Below are 12,055 nucleotides of genomic sequence, written 5' to 3' on the forward strand. Positions count from 1 at the left end.
GCACCTGTTTTATCTCAAGGGCTTTTTTTTAAAGACAAAAAGGTCTTCTATTTTTCTAAATAACAGTGGCTTGTAAAATTAGCTGAGGTGAGGGTCTGTTAATAGAAAGCTGTATTTTATGGCAGTTTTCTGTGGTGTTGGATAAGAAATTCATGTTGATTTTGACTGATTCTGATACTTCTTAGTGCACATCTGAGCCGAATGCTGATTAAAGCCAAAAAGACAAAAACTCAACTCTTGCTGCTGTTCTCCTTGCTTTGTGTCACTCCTGGGTATTAGTGTTTCTGCTTTATTGGCTCAGCGTGAACTTAAAATTAAAAGTAATTTGCTGCTTTGTAAGTTCCCCAGCTGTCTTCTTCAGGACTATGTTGTATTAAGGCTTTTTGTCTTTTTCTTTTGTGATTATTGTTGTTGCTCTATGAGCGCTGTGCGGGTCTGTCTTTAGTCCAGCGACGATAGAAGTCACATTTGGGTGACACACAGAAAATAGACACTGAGGGAATGTGTATAGGTTATAAGTGTATGCATGAATGTGTCACTGTTAAGGTGTATGTGTGTGTGTGTTTATGTGTGTTTTTGGAGATGTTTACCACATGTGAGCACTGAAACAATTCAGCTCAGTGTGGACGAGCCACTGGACTGTGTCTGCGGGCATAAGGCACTGTGAAGCTCACACACACACACAAAGTGTTCGCAGCCATGCAGTAATGTGAAAATGGGGATATTGTTTCCATTGACTCTCACAATAGGAAGTATTGATTCCGTGTACAGTACGTTGGTTTGTAACACTCCTGCGTTTCCGACACAACATAAACAGAAATGTGAAATGTTTTCAAGCTTGAATCAACACAACTAATCAGCAGGGATTGAATGTATGTTGATATGAGACTTCAGCAGATAAACTTGGAGGGCCAGAGAAAATAAACACGCTCTCTGTGTGTATTTGTAACTGTGTTTGTGTTTGTATGTAGTCTATACGGATTTAAGTAAGCACCGTGTACTTATAGGAAACCTAGCGTCTCCGTGTGTGTTTTCAAAGAGCGAGTATGCTCATGTATTTTAGTTGTGTCCTTCACAATTTTTTTTTTGTCTGAGCTTGTGTGCTTTTTGGCCATTTGCACTGATGCCTCTTGTGTTTGTTGTGCTCATGCAATAGACAAAAGCATTCAAGAATTTGAGCAATTCGTATAGAGGAAGCAGATGAGACATTCTGTTTTAGGACCAAATTCTCTAGAAAAACCAGAGCTAATCCTTTTTATTATGTTTCCAGTGGCAGATTCCAGCGAGCGCTCATGAAACAGGGCTCTCCTCACATCCAAACACAACACATCTCTTCTCGCTTTCTCTCTCTCTCTCTCTCTCTCTCTCTCTCTCTCTCTCTCTCTCTCTATCTATCTATCTATATCTATATATCTATCTATCTATATATATATATCTTTTTACAGCTGCACAACATTTGCTCCATGCTGCATCTTGGCAGGAAAAAGTCATTATCACAACACACAAGTTGTAGCCCGACCCCTGCATGGGCCTGTCACAGTCTGTACCTGGCTAATATTTTACAAAAAAGAAGAAAATAAAAGTCACTTTCTTCCATATGTAGATGGCTGAGTTCGTGGCTGTTAAAAAGTTCTGCTACCTTTTTAGAAAATATGTTTGGTTTCCTCTCCCCACCAATTAAAGCCGGCCCTGGGCTGTTGTGTAGGGCAGGCAAGCACTGAAGGATACACGGGCGAAAAGGAAACAACATAATCTCTCTGCAATATCCTGTTGTGTTTCATGCCTAATTCACTTGTTGTTTTAGTTTATTACATTTTTTTCCCTGTGTCTGCATAAATATTAAAAATATATCCACCAAGAGTAGCCCTGACATGGACCCAGACTTTGATATTGTTCTGTTTTGTCAGAGGCCGGGCCAGCGGATTTGAAGTGTCTGAAGACAGGACTGTGAGCTATGAAAGTCAGAAAATATCCTCCTAAACCGTGGAAGCTCTAAAGGACAGAGCGTTTACATAGAAGAGGGACTTCAGGCAGGAGAACAGCCCTGTGCACTTTATTTGGTTTCTTTGACATATCATTTTGGATACTATTCAAAACAACAGTATGCTTTAAATGTCATTAGAGGAGGTTATGTTGCCGTGGGATGAAGGATTCAGTCAGTGGTTCAAGGCATGAAACATGATTCAGTGGTTTTGCTACGCTACTGTCTTTACATGCGGGATTTTGTAGCAAGTAGGAATCTTTTGGAAAGATGCAGCACTTTTAACAACAGAAATTCTAACAAAATCACAGGTATTATTGTTATTAAGGCTGCATGGATACATTATTAAGGCTTCATTTAAAATGAAATTTTTGCTCATGACTGAAAAGACAAATTTATAAAGGCATGCTTGTTAAGTCTCATGTAAGTAAATTAAGATGATCCTTATTGTGATTTTTATCTCGTTAAGTAAGGAGATGAACATGTTTTCATTGCAGCATGCCCATGGTAATGTACAGTATCATTTTGTTTGTTAATATTTGAGTGAAGTTCCTATGTTTCCCCCCCTGCGTTCATACCATTAAGGTGACGTAACTGACAAATAATTTAAAAACAAAAGAAAATTCCTCCATAAAAGGGTACATTCACATACTTTAGTGTTACTCAAAGGCGAGACAGTGAGCCACCCACCCATTTCACTGTGATAAAACACAGCCAGCATTAGCTGCTTAATGGGATCCTGTCCAAACACACACACATGTGCACGCAAACAGACAAACACCAAAACACACACACTCACTGATGCACTCAGTCAAACCACTTGTTGAAGGAAAGTTGGATGTTGAAACCTGCTGGAAAAAGTGTAGATCATGGAATTTCCTCTTTTTTCACTGGTGTGAACTAGCAAACATATATATTTAGATTTAATAGACTGATTTTTGGAGGAGAGTGGCAAAATCCCTCAGCAGCAGATGTTGAGACATAGAGCGCAGGATGATGCCAAGATGGCGTGCGTTTTCAGGGGTAAATGGAGTCTTTTGTGAGCAATCAGCTCAGACGCAGGAGATGAAACAAGGAGTGCCATTAGCTAATTAAAACTGAGGTTCAGCACATGACCCGACTTTTCCTCTGAATGCCACCTGAAACCAGAGCTGTCTGGGCACTGGGTGCGGGCAACGAGTGATGTTGATATTAATGTGTTTCTACCCATATGAGCCTCTGACACTCTGGCCTGTCTGGACAGTTTAAAGGCCACAATCTCTTTGAGTCCATTTTCTGAACTTATCTTAGGATGTATGGACCTTGGTTTGCTTTCAGAAGATCCTAAAGATCACTTAGAGAGGCTCAGACAGATATATATAACTAGAGCTACGAAAACCTTTCTCAGCCTTTAAAGTAGCATGTCATTCCTTAACTGATAAAAACAGTAAAAATCTCCACAATTGCAGTCACAGTGTTTTGCACCCAACAGCAACAACATGCAGACATTCAAACTGACCCGAGGAACTCAAGCATGCGTGGAAACCAAATTACCAACACAAAATACCATGGATCAGCAAGGCCAACTGGTTCCTCAGGCTGTACACACACACACACACACGCACACACACACACACACACACACACACACACTGGAAGAATCCTGTATATGGCTCATTTAAAGTAATCAGGGTCAATAGGCGAGAAAAGGCATTGATTCAGCATGTCAGAAGTCACGGTATGCTTCGGAAACAGAGCTCCTAAAGTCAATTAATTTGGCACAAATGCAAAGACCTAATCAGGCTCAAATAAAGGACCTGGAGATCAACTTATAGCACTTTATCTGAAGGTCCTGTGCGTCTGTTAGCCATTAAAGACATTTCAGAATTAATGGTGTCAGTCATTCCCCAGGCAAATGAGTTCATCAGGTAGCTAGATAGTCTAATTTCTTTCTGCAAACCTATAATCCCACGCAGTGGTTATCCTCCTGTCTTCCTGTCAGGTCTAATGTGCCGCTTGGCAGTCCCGTCGTCATGCTAATAGTAACACAACACTGTCCACATGTGATATTCGTATGATGAAACTGCTGGCAGAGGTGCTCTGCGACTGATGTTTTGGCATAGGAATGAAAGCCCTGGATAGATGGATCTTTCTTGTTTTCCTAGTTGAGCGGGCCAGGCCAACTTCTTGTCAGGCCGAAAAATGTTTTCCAGTCAATCTTTTGCAGTAATGTAGCCCAGTACTCTCTAGCACACCCCACCCCACCTCCCTCTCTTTTTCTCTCCCACTATCTATCATGTAGATCTGACTTTGCACTGCTTTGATACACTCAAGGCCTATTGCACCTCAACACACACCTCAGTGTCGCGTCTGTATCTTTTTGTTTAGCCAGACACTGTAACACTCTTAACTTAATTGACAATTAATTATCCTTTAATAAATATTAAACCTGTGGGGTGTTTTATGTTGAATAGATTTTATAGTCCAAATAAATGTTGTGAAATAATTAAAGTCTAATTTAAATATGATTACAATTAAATGAAAGAAAATAAAAACTTCTTTATTACATATGCTTTCAAGTGTTTGACTATTCAGTATGCACTGAATGTTAGCGTGGTGCAAACATGTAGTTTTGTTCTTCTTTATTTAAATTTTGTTTTTTAAATTTAAGTCCTTAAAAGTTTTACATTTGTTAAAGCTTTTGTTGCTCTCTCTTTCTCAGTCTGTACATATCACTTCAGCGTGTCAACTGTTGTGTCCTAATTCCATACTAATTTTAACAGGTTTTCAGTACGTTTTCATAAATGATAAAAAAAATATTATTTCCTGTCAGTACAAATTGGTAAAGTATGTTCATTTCATGCATAGTAACTTTTTGCTCAAGACATGCCAACGTGTGCCAAAAAGAGTCACAATTTGGCATGTCTAAAGCTGCTGGTGGAGAGGTTCTGCAGCTGGATAATCATCATAAATCACAATTTGCTACAACAATGTCAGCATGATAACTTTTAGCCCAGTACATGTAACAGAGATCAAGCCACCTAATGACAAACTGTCTCAGGCAGAGCTAAAGGAAGACACTTATGCACATTGCACACATTATTAGCACCCATGTTAGGAAGCATGAGGAACTCTTTTCACGTATGCGCTGGGTGATCAACTCTTATTAACTCCTGGTTGTATTTGAGTGATTGTTGCTTTTAGAAATACAGCTAAGAATAAATATTGGTTTAACATGCAAACTATAAGCATTCTGAAAGAAGTGGACACTGCTACAACGAACACAACCTACGAAAAGGTCAAACAGCTACAGCTACCTTGCTTTCAGCCTCATCACCAGGTATCAAAGCATGAAGAATTTACTACATGTTATACACTCTAATTGCATTTGTCTGGTATGCAATATTTTGAGTTTCCACATTTCCTCAGCATTTAATCACGCTCTGGTATCGGAAACCTGAAGACCCAGGGCTGCGACTGGTTATACGTTGCACAGAGATTGTGTCATAATTGTGTCCCATTCAAAACCTTAATCGGTTTAACTTCTCTACTGAGCCAGATCAGTTTACTAATACATTGGATAGATGAAGCTGGGGTGTGTGTTCAGGGCCGCCGTCATGTTCAGGGGGGCTGTTGCAGGGATGTGAACCCGGGTCATGCAGTACAGAGAGGGAGGATGGATGGGGAGCCGTGGGATCTCTTTCTTAGGTCGTGGGCCTTTTTTAGACTTGCTTTTCGACTCTAAACTAGAGAGAGCAAAATGTGTCCTGGTTGTTAGTGCTCAATAGTAGTGCTTTTTTGCTGTATACCGTCATGGATCATGTGCATTGTGGAGGCGTACTTAACCGTTTCTTTGCTACAGTCAAACAGATAATTATAGCCAAAGTATGTTTGTGGCATTTTACTGGGCAAAGACATAAGAGGTCCTTTCTGCTCTGAGGCAAGCATCCTCTCCCACTCCTCACATTCACACACTGGCCTCGTTTTGTGCCCAGGCACACTTTGTGCCACAGCAGCCACTCCGCAAACATACCCACCAAACATGGTCAGTTTGTAGTAGTGTGTGCTGTGTGTGTCAAACAGAGGTAAATCTCTTAGCACATGCAGATGTTTGTTTTTGTTGTTTTGCTGACTTGTCTGTGTGGCAAAGGGCACTGCGTAGAACCGAGTCCAGAGCAACATCTACCCCCAACCGCCACCATACAAGCAAACAAGAAGGACATTTATACACAGTGGGACCACTTCTGCCTCAGGGCCACTCCACAAATCCAGGACGACAGTATCCCTCCACCCAGCCAGACCCACACTGCATCACAGCAGACTAGGCTAGACCAGCAGCTAATATATATGAGAAACTGAGTTGCTACCGTGCAAAATAAACACTAAGAGAAGTATGGATAAATTATGTAGCGAAAGACGTGTTTACATTAAGGGTGTCAAGTTTAAATTATGCGCTGTGGTGTTCTGTGGTTAGTGTGCCGGGTTTAATTTGAATGTTTGAGTAAAGAAGTGAAGGCTGAAAGAAACAGAGCCAGACAGGCAATTCAGCTCAACTGATGTCATCCCCAAAAACGACATTTTTGCCCAGAATTCATCATAAGGCATTATGCATGACAAATGATTTGGTATGCACTGAATGCGGACCTGAATGCATTTTTGAGGCATTAGCAGAGCCGTTGCACACACACACAACTCGAGTGTTTGTTACAAGTCGACCAAGCTCTCCAAGCTGAGTCTTGTGTGTGTTTACACTGTCAAGACCTTCTCAAATGCATACGAGAGAGTGGAGAGAGTGAAGAGAGATCCAAATGGAAAGGTCCAATCGTAACTGAGGCATGGATTGTTGCGTTAAATGGCATGTATATGAAAACAGTGAGCCTTTACCAAAACCACATCTACTGTAATGATTTATAATGGGGGGGGGGGACCAAAACTATTTTGCAGCAGAGGGACATATAAGGACACAATACACAGAATGATCCAATATCTTATTACCCTATTTTATGATTGTGTGACCTAACAAAATTGGCACTACAGAGACTCTGATATTTAAGCTTGGATTTACCTCTCCCCCGTAGAGTTTACACCCCAATGATCTCTAACTGTCTCCAGAAAGAAGCCCTCTCTCTTTCTGTTCACCTCTAAAAACATCTGTTTCACATTCAGTCTGTTCAGCTTTGGAATTGGTTTAACATCGATGTAAAAAGGTTTATGCCGGGTTTAGAACCAGATTGGTTTAGTTATTCGGGCAGAATTACAGTAGAAGTAAGAAGCCTTTAAGTCGGATCACATCCTTTTGTTTCCCTCTGTTCTTCCAGCTTCTCATAACAGGGATCTTTCATACTGTGTCACGAAGCAGCTGCCATTTAGATCACGCCACATCCTTGTCAGGGGCAAAACAAACAAACATCAGGATCACCAGTATGCCAAGCTCATCTTGAAAGGCATACAGCCAAGGCATTTAGATCAGGTCATGCATAATTTGAAGTAGAGCCAGGAAATACATATTGTGTATGGGAAAAATGGTGTATTGTAATGCGGCTGCACTCTAACTGGCAAAGTGTGTGAGGCCAGCGAGTAGTACCAGGCTGGGACTCACATTACGGCTAACATAAACATATGTCTGATGAGAAATCTGAAGGAAATATTCCATAAATATGATAACGTTTACCGAAGAATACCAGTGAATAGTGGAACCTCATGATTCTTGCCGTTGGCGGGTTGCTTGAGTCCAATCGTAATTGCACAGGAATGGGGAGTGGCTTTGTGCTCAAATAAATGTGTTTTCCTATCGGACAGTGGGCGCAGACATGTTAGTGTGGATTGAATATGAATAGAGAACTATACGCTGAAATGCGGTGAATTGATTTATTGAAATGTGAATGAGCAGTGATGTGCTAGCTGAGAACGCCTGAGCCGTGATTGGACGTGACACACTGAATGTCTAGCGCAGTGTGATATATTGCAACCAGCCGTATCCACATAACTGGAAACTGAAGCCTGAAACCCACAGAGAGCAGAAAAGAACACAACCTTGGCATGCTGAGGAGTGAACAAATCTAGGGGCACCGTGGCATCCCGGTTGCACCACATTTCTCGGGCAGCTGTTTTTTTTATCCAGAAGGCTTTGTGGTCTGGTCCCCCTCCAGCCCCTCCAGAGGGTTGCATAAACGCACTCTCTCCCCCCTACACCCTGCTTGAGTCCTTGGGCTGGTGTTGATCACAATGCTATGTTGACCTATTGTTTAATTTTGCTGGCATGTTTTCTGTCTGAATACTATAGTGCTTCTGGCATCAAGGTATTTGCCTTGGCATCTCCCTGGACGTCTGCAGTGTTTATTTGTTGTCACGTCAGAGTTATAGAGTCGCCCAGTGTATGCTACAGTAGGCGTGAGCCTTTAGACAGCTGTGTCAACTCTTTGCCTTGTGTGGACAACGGATGGTTTGCTATAAAGGGAGAAGGGCTTTTCTTTACCTAACAAGTCTCTGTGATACAGGAACACTGTGACCTCAAATGTGGTAGTCCTTCTATCAGATTGTCACACAAGAATTTGAAACCAGTAGGATCGCTCATAAAATGCATCCACATCTGAAATTATCTGAAATCATAAACTGGCAATAAAAGCATTCCCTCATTTAATTTGAAATAAAAGTGTGGTGTTGAGGATGTACATTAGCATGAAATATTCTCTGACCACAGCAAGAATCTATACTTTACAAAAATACACTCTAAAATACTTTCACACTGTTAGAAATCAACTACTGGCAATTTACTTCGGCTTTCTGGTTTGATGCTGGGGTTTAGCGGTGGAGTTTTTTAAAATTTTCTTTCTAAAGCATGAATGGTTAGTGTCAGGAGTTGTCAGAGCGAGGGCATCTTTCCAGACCTGTGGCAATGTCCGAAGATGCCAATTTCTCCATTTCCAGCAGCCTCAATAGACCAAAATGAAATGCAATCACAACACATGTTTCATTTTGGGCGAGTAATGTGACCCATTTTCTTTTTGTTTGGACAGTTTTCACTCTGAGGAAATTAAGGAAATTACAGGGGAAGTAGACAAGATAGGTTAGAGTAAAAAGAGACCAAAAAAAGAGAGAGATTTCTTGCGATTTAGAGTTGACAGCAAGTAAAGCAACATAATTTTTACTTTTAGAGTATAAGAAGAATAGCTGTGGAGGAGAAAGTTAAACAAATGCTTTGATAAAAAAAGTTACTATGCTAGACAGACTGAGGGGCGAAGTCGCAGAGGAGAAGATGATGGATGATGTGGATAATCAAATAAAAAGATCACTTCAGGGCATAGGCCAATCATCACATTGGATTGTGCAGTATTTGTCTAATAGTTGAACAAAAGAGCAAGTAAGTGGATCAATTAAACATAACCTTATTGTCATTACTGGCCGATGCTAAATTGGTGTCAATCATCCCCCAACAGCACCGATATAAAATGGAGCCTGTTGAGGGATGTAACACCCCATTGTAGGGATGGAGCAAGAGGAGCTGTTTGGCAGAAGGGGGTAAAATAGAGTAGAGAGAGACAGAGAGAGAAAGCGAGAGTGAGAATAGAGGCAGGTGTGAGTGAAAGGTGCTGGACAGATTGAAGCACGGGTGTCAGAGGACGCCATAGCTCATGGGCCCGTCAAACAGGATCCTGCATAGACTGCCAGTAACATCAGTCCAGGCGCCGGCTCGGAACACAGATCATGTTTAGGATTTTCATTGCGTAACCCTCAGTCTGTCTTTTTCATGGCGGGTTCGGATTTCATGAATGGGTTTATAATTAATGCCTTGATGGTTACTAATAGCTGTGGCTCTGGACGCTTTGTATTGCACTCTAATTAGCCATTATAAATGGTTGGGATTCGGAGTGAGAATAAACACACTGTTGCAGGACAAAGTGGGATGGCTCTTTTAGAAGCCTCTCACTGAATGAGAGGTCATAGGATCAAACAGTGAACATCCGAAATCCCATCATATCCAATGGTTATGATATTCAAATGTACAATAAATCCTTCTCATCTTCCAATCTTACTGTTTTAAAAACAAAATCAAGTACATGTTGGCCTCATGTTTAAATAAACGCTCTAATAACTCTTTTCTTTAAAACTCATGACAGATATCTCAGATATGTCAGACCTATTAACATTTCCACAGCACTTTCAACACGTCTAAAATGGATATTGTCACATTCACAAAAAGCACAGGATAAAATGAGAAAGACAGATATTAAATGTGTGTCTTTTTTCTCTTTTTAATAACACTGTAGTACATTTGTCATGCAGTAATCATTTCCTCTCCTCACGGAATTAGTTGTTTGGTCTATAAAATGTCCCAAAATGGTGAAAAATGACGATGTGTTTCCCAAAGCCCAGGATGATGTCATCACATGTCTTCTTTTGTCCAATACAAAGATATTCAGTTCACTATTAAACAGGACTAAGGAAACCAGAAAATATTCACATTTAACAAGCTGGAGTCAGAGAATTTTCACTTTTTCTTCTCTAAAGAAATTACTTTAACCTATTGGTTTCAAAAGTCTGAGACTGGTCCTCCCCTCAGACAAAGCTTGGAAAAAGGCCCCCCCTCACCCCAACTTAGTGTACTTGTTTAGTTTTGCATACTTCCTGGATGCATATGGGATCATGATTATGTTATTTAATCCCACAGACACTCAACAATTGAGGCAACATAGCCTAATACAATATTGTTAATGGTTGACATAACTTGAGACTACACCAAATACATAAAAAATAGGAATGCGCGAAAAGAAAATTCTTGGCCGAAGCAGAATATAATAAGTACATACACATTTTTTACATTAATTGTGGCTTTTTTCTTTACCATTGCATAAATTAAATAGTCTAAATGTGCTTTTTACTCAGTGTTTTCCACAGGATTTGGAGAGACTGCATTGTCCGAGGCCCTAGAGGGTCCTGTAAAGTAAATTACATTTGTCCATTTACTTTTAATGGACACATGTAATATGTTTTATACTTTCTAATCCAATTAATCTTAGTCCTGTATAGACACCTTATTTTGAAAACCGGACGTTGTCACAGGTGTATTCTAGCACTAAATTCATCAAGTCCGACCCAATTGATAAACAATATTGTATGTGGTCTCATATCGCTTAACATGAAGACTTCACAGCCTCTCTTCAGGTAGGATTCTCATACTGCAACACTTGTCTTTGTAAAGAGAGAAACTGACAGGATAAAGTTGCTTCCCTGCCTGTCAGCTTGTACTAGTCCGTTTCAGGGGATTTACCATAAAGGGTTGAATATGTGTGCACTCAAGATTTAGGTGCGGCTAGCTTCTAGCCTTCTCAGAAATGAGTGACAGAAAAGCTCAAAGCGGGTCAGACCGTTTGTTGCCTTTACTAAGAAGTCAGCCACAGATGGAGTTGATGTGCAAACGGCGATTTTTGTGTCTTTCTCAGACACATTAAAATGCTTCCACACTGCCGACATATCAACGTAATTGTTTGGCAAAATTTCTCCGGTCTTTGGACGTATTAGGCCAAACACTGAAAGTGTTTTTTTTTGCTATTTTCGGCCGATTAATGTCGGTGGCTGAGCATTCGGTGCATCCCTAATAAAAATATGTCTGTACTAAGGCATTTATTCGTTTCTGACTCTAGGAAAGTAGGAAAAACAGTAAAATTCCCCAAAACGTCTGTATCTCTCAACTCTCTCTTAAACCAAATCACACACATTCAGGCTATTCTATGTGATCTCCTTTTGATAATTAATGTAATAAATAATGTAATGTTTTTTTCACTTCCTTCACTGAGCCTCAGCTGAAACTGTCCACCCTGGGAGGCCTGCTTCCCACTTTAAAAAACCTCTGCTCTAACTGATTAATTAATCGTCAAAATAGTTGCAAATTAATTTAATAATTGGCAACTAATCAATTAATCGTTGCAGCTTTAGTCCAGCACTGTCCTCTGTCACTGAGAAGCATTGATATGGATGTGATCAGATATGTGATCCAGTGTTTGAGGTAGAGTCTGTTTCAAAGAGAGCTGTACAACTGACCCGTGTTCATACTATACTATACTATATAATAAGCTGGGGCAACAGAAGAATCAAGCT

The 12,055-nt window shown here is 40.5% G+C and overlaps 2 protein-coding genes across 3 annotated transcripts in view; one reads left to right on the plus strand and one right to left on the minus strand.

The window, feature by feature from the left end:
• The window catches only part of lpxn (leupaxin), a 665,334-nt gene that overhangs the window by 499,430 nt on the left and 153,849 nt on the right, over window positions 1-12,055 (minus strand). The gene's annotated exons all lie outside the window — the stretch shown is intronic.
• LOC123970760 (zinc finger protein GLIS1) overlaps window positions 1-12,055 on the plus strand; it is a 70,546-nt gene that overhangs the window by 30,622 nt on the left and 27,869 nt on the right. The gene's annotated exons all lie outside the window — the stretch shown is intronic.

The sequence above is a fragment of the Micropterus dolomieu genome, linkage group LG05 (assembly GCF_021292245.1).
Source record: "Micropterus dolomieu isolate WLL.071019.BEF.003 ecotype Adirondacks linkage group LG05, ASM2129224v1, whole genome shotgun sequence".
NCBI classification, from domain to species: Eukaryota; Metazoa; Chordata; class Actinopteri; order Centrarchiformes; family Centrarchidae; genus Micropterus; species Micropterus dolomieu.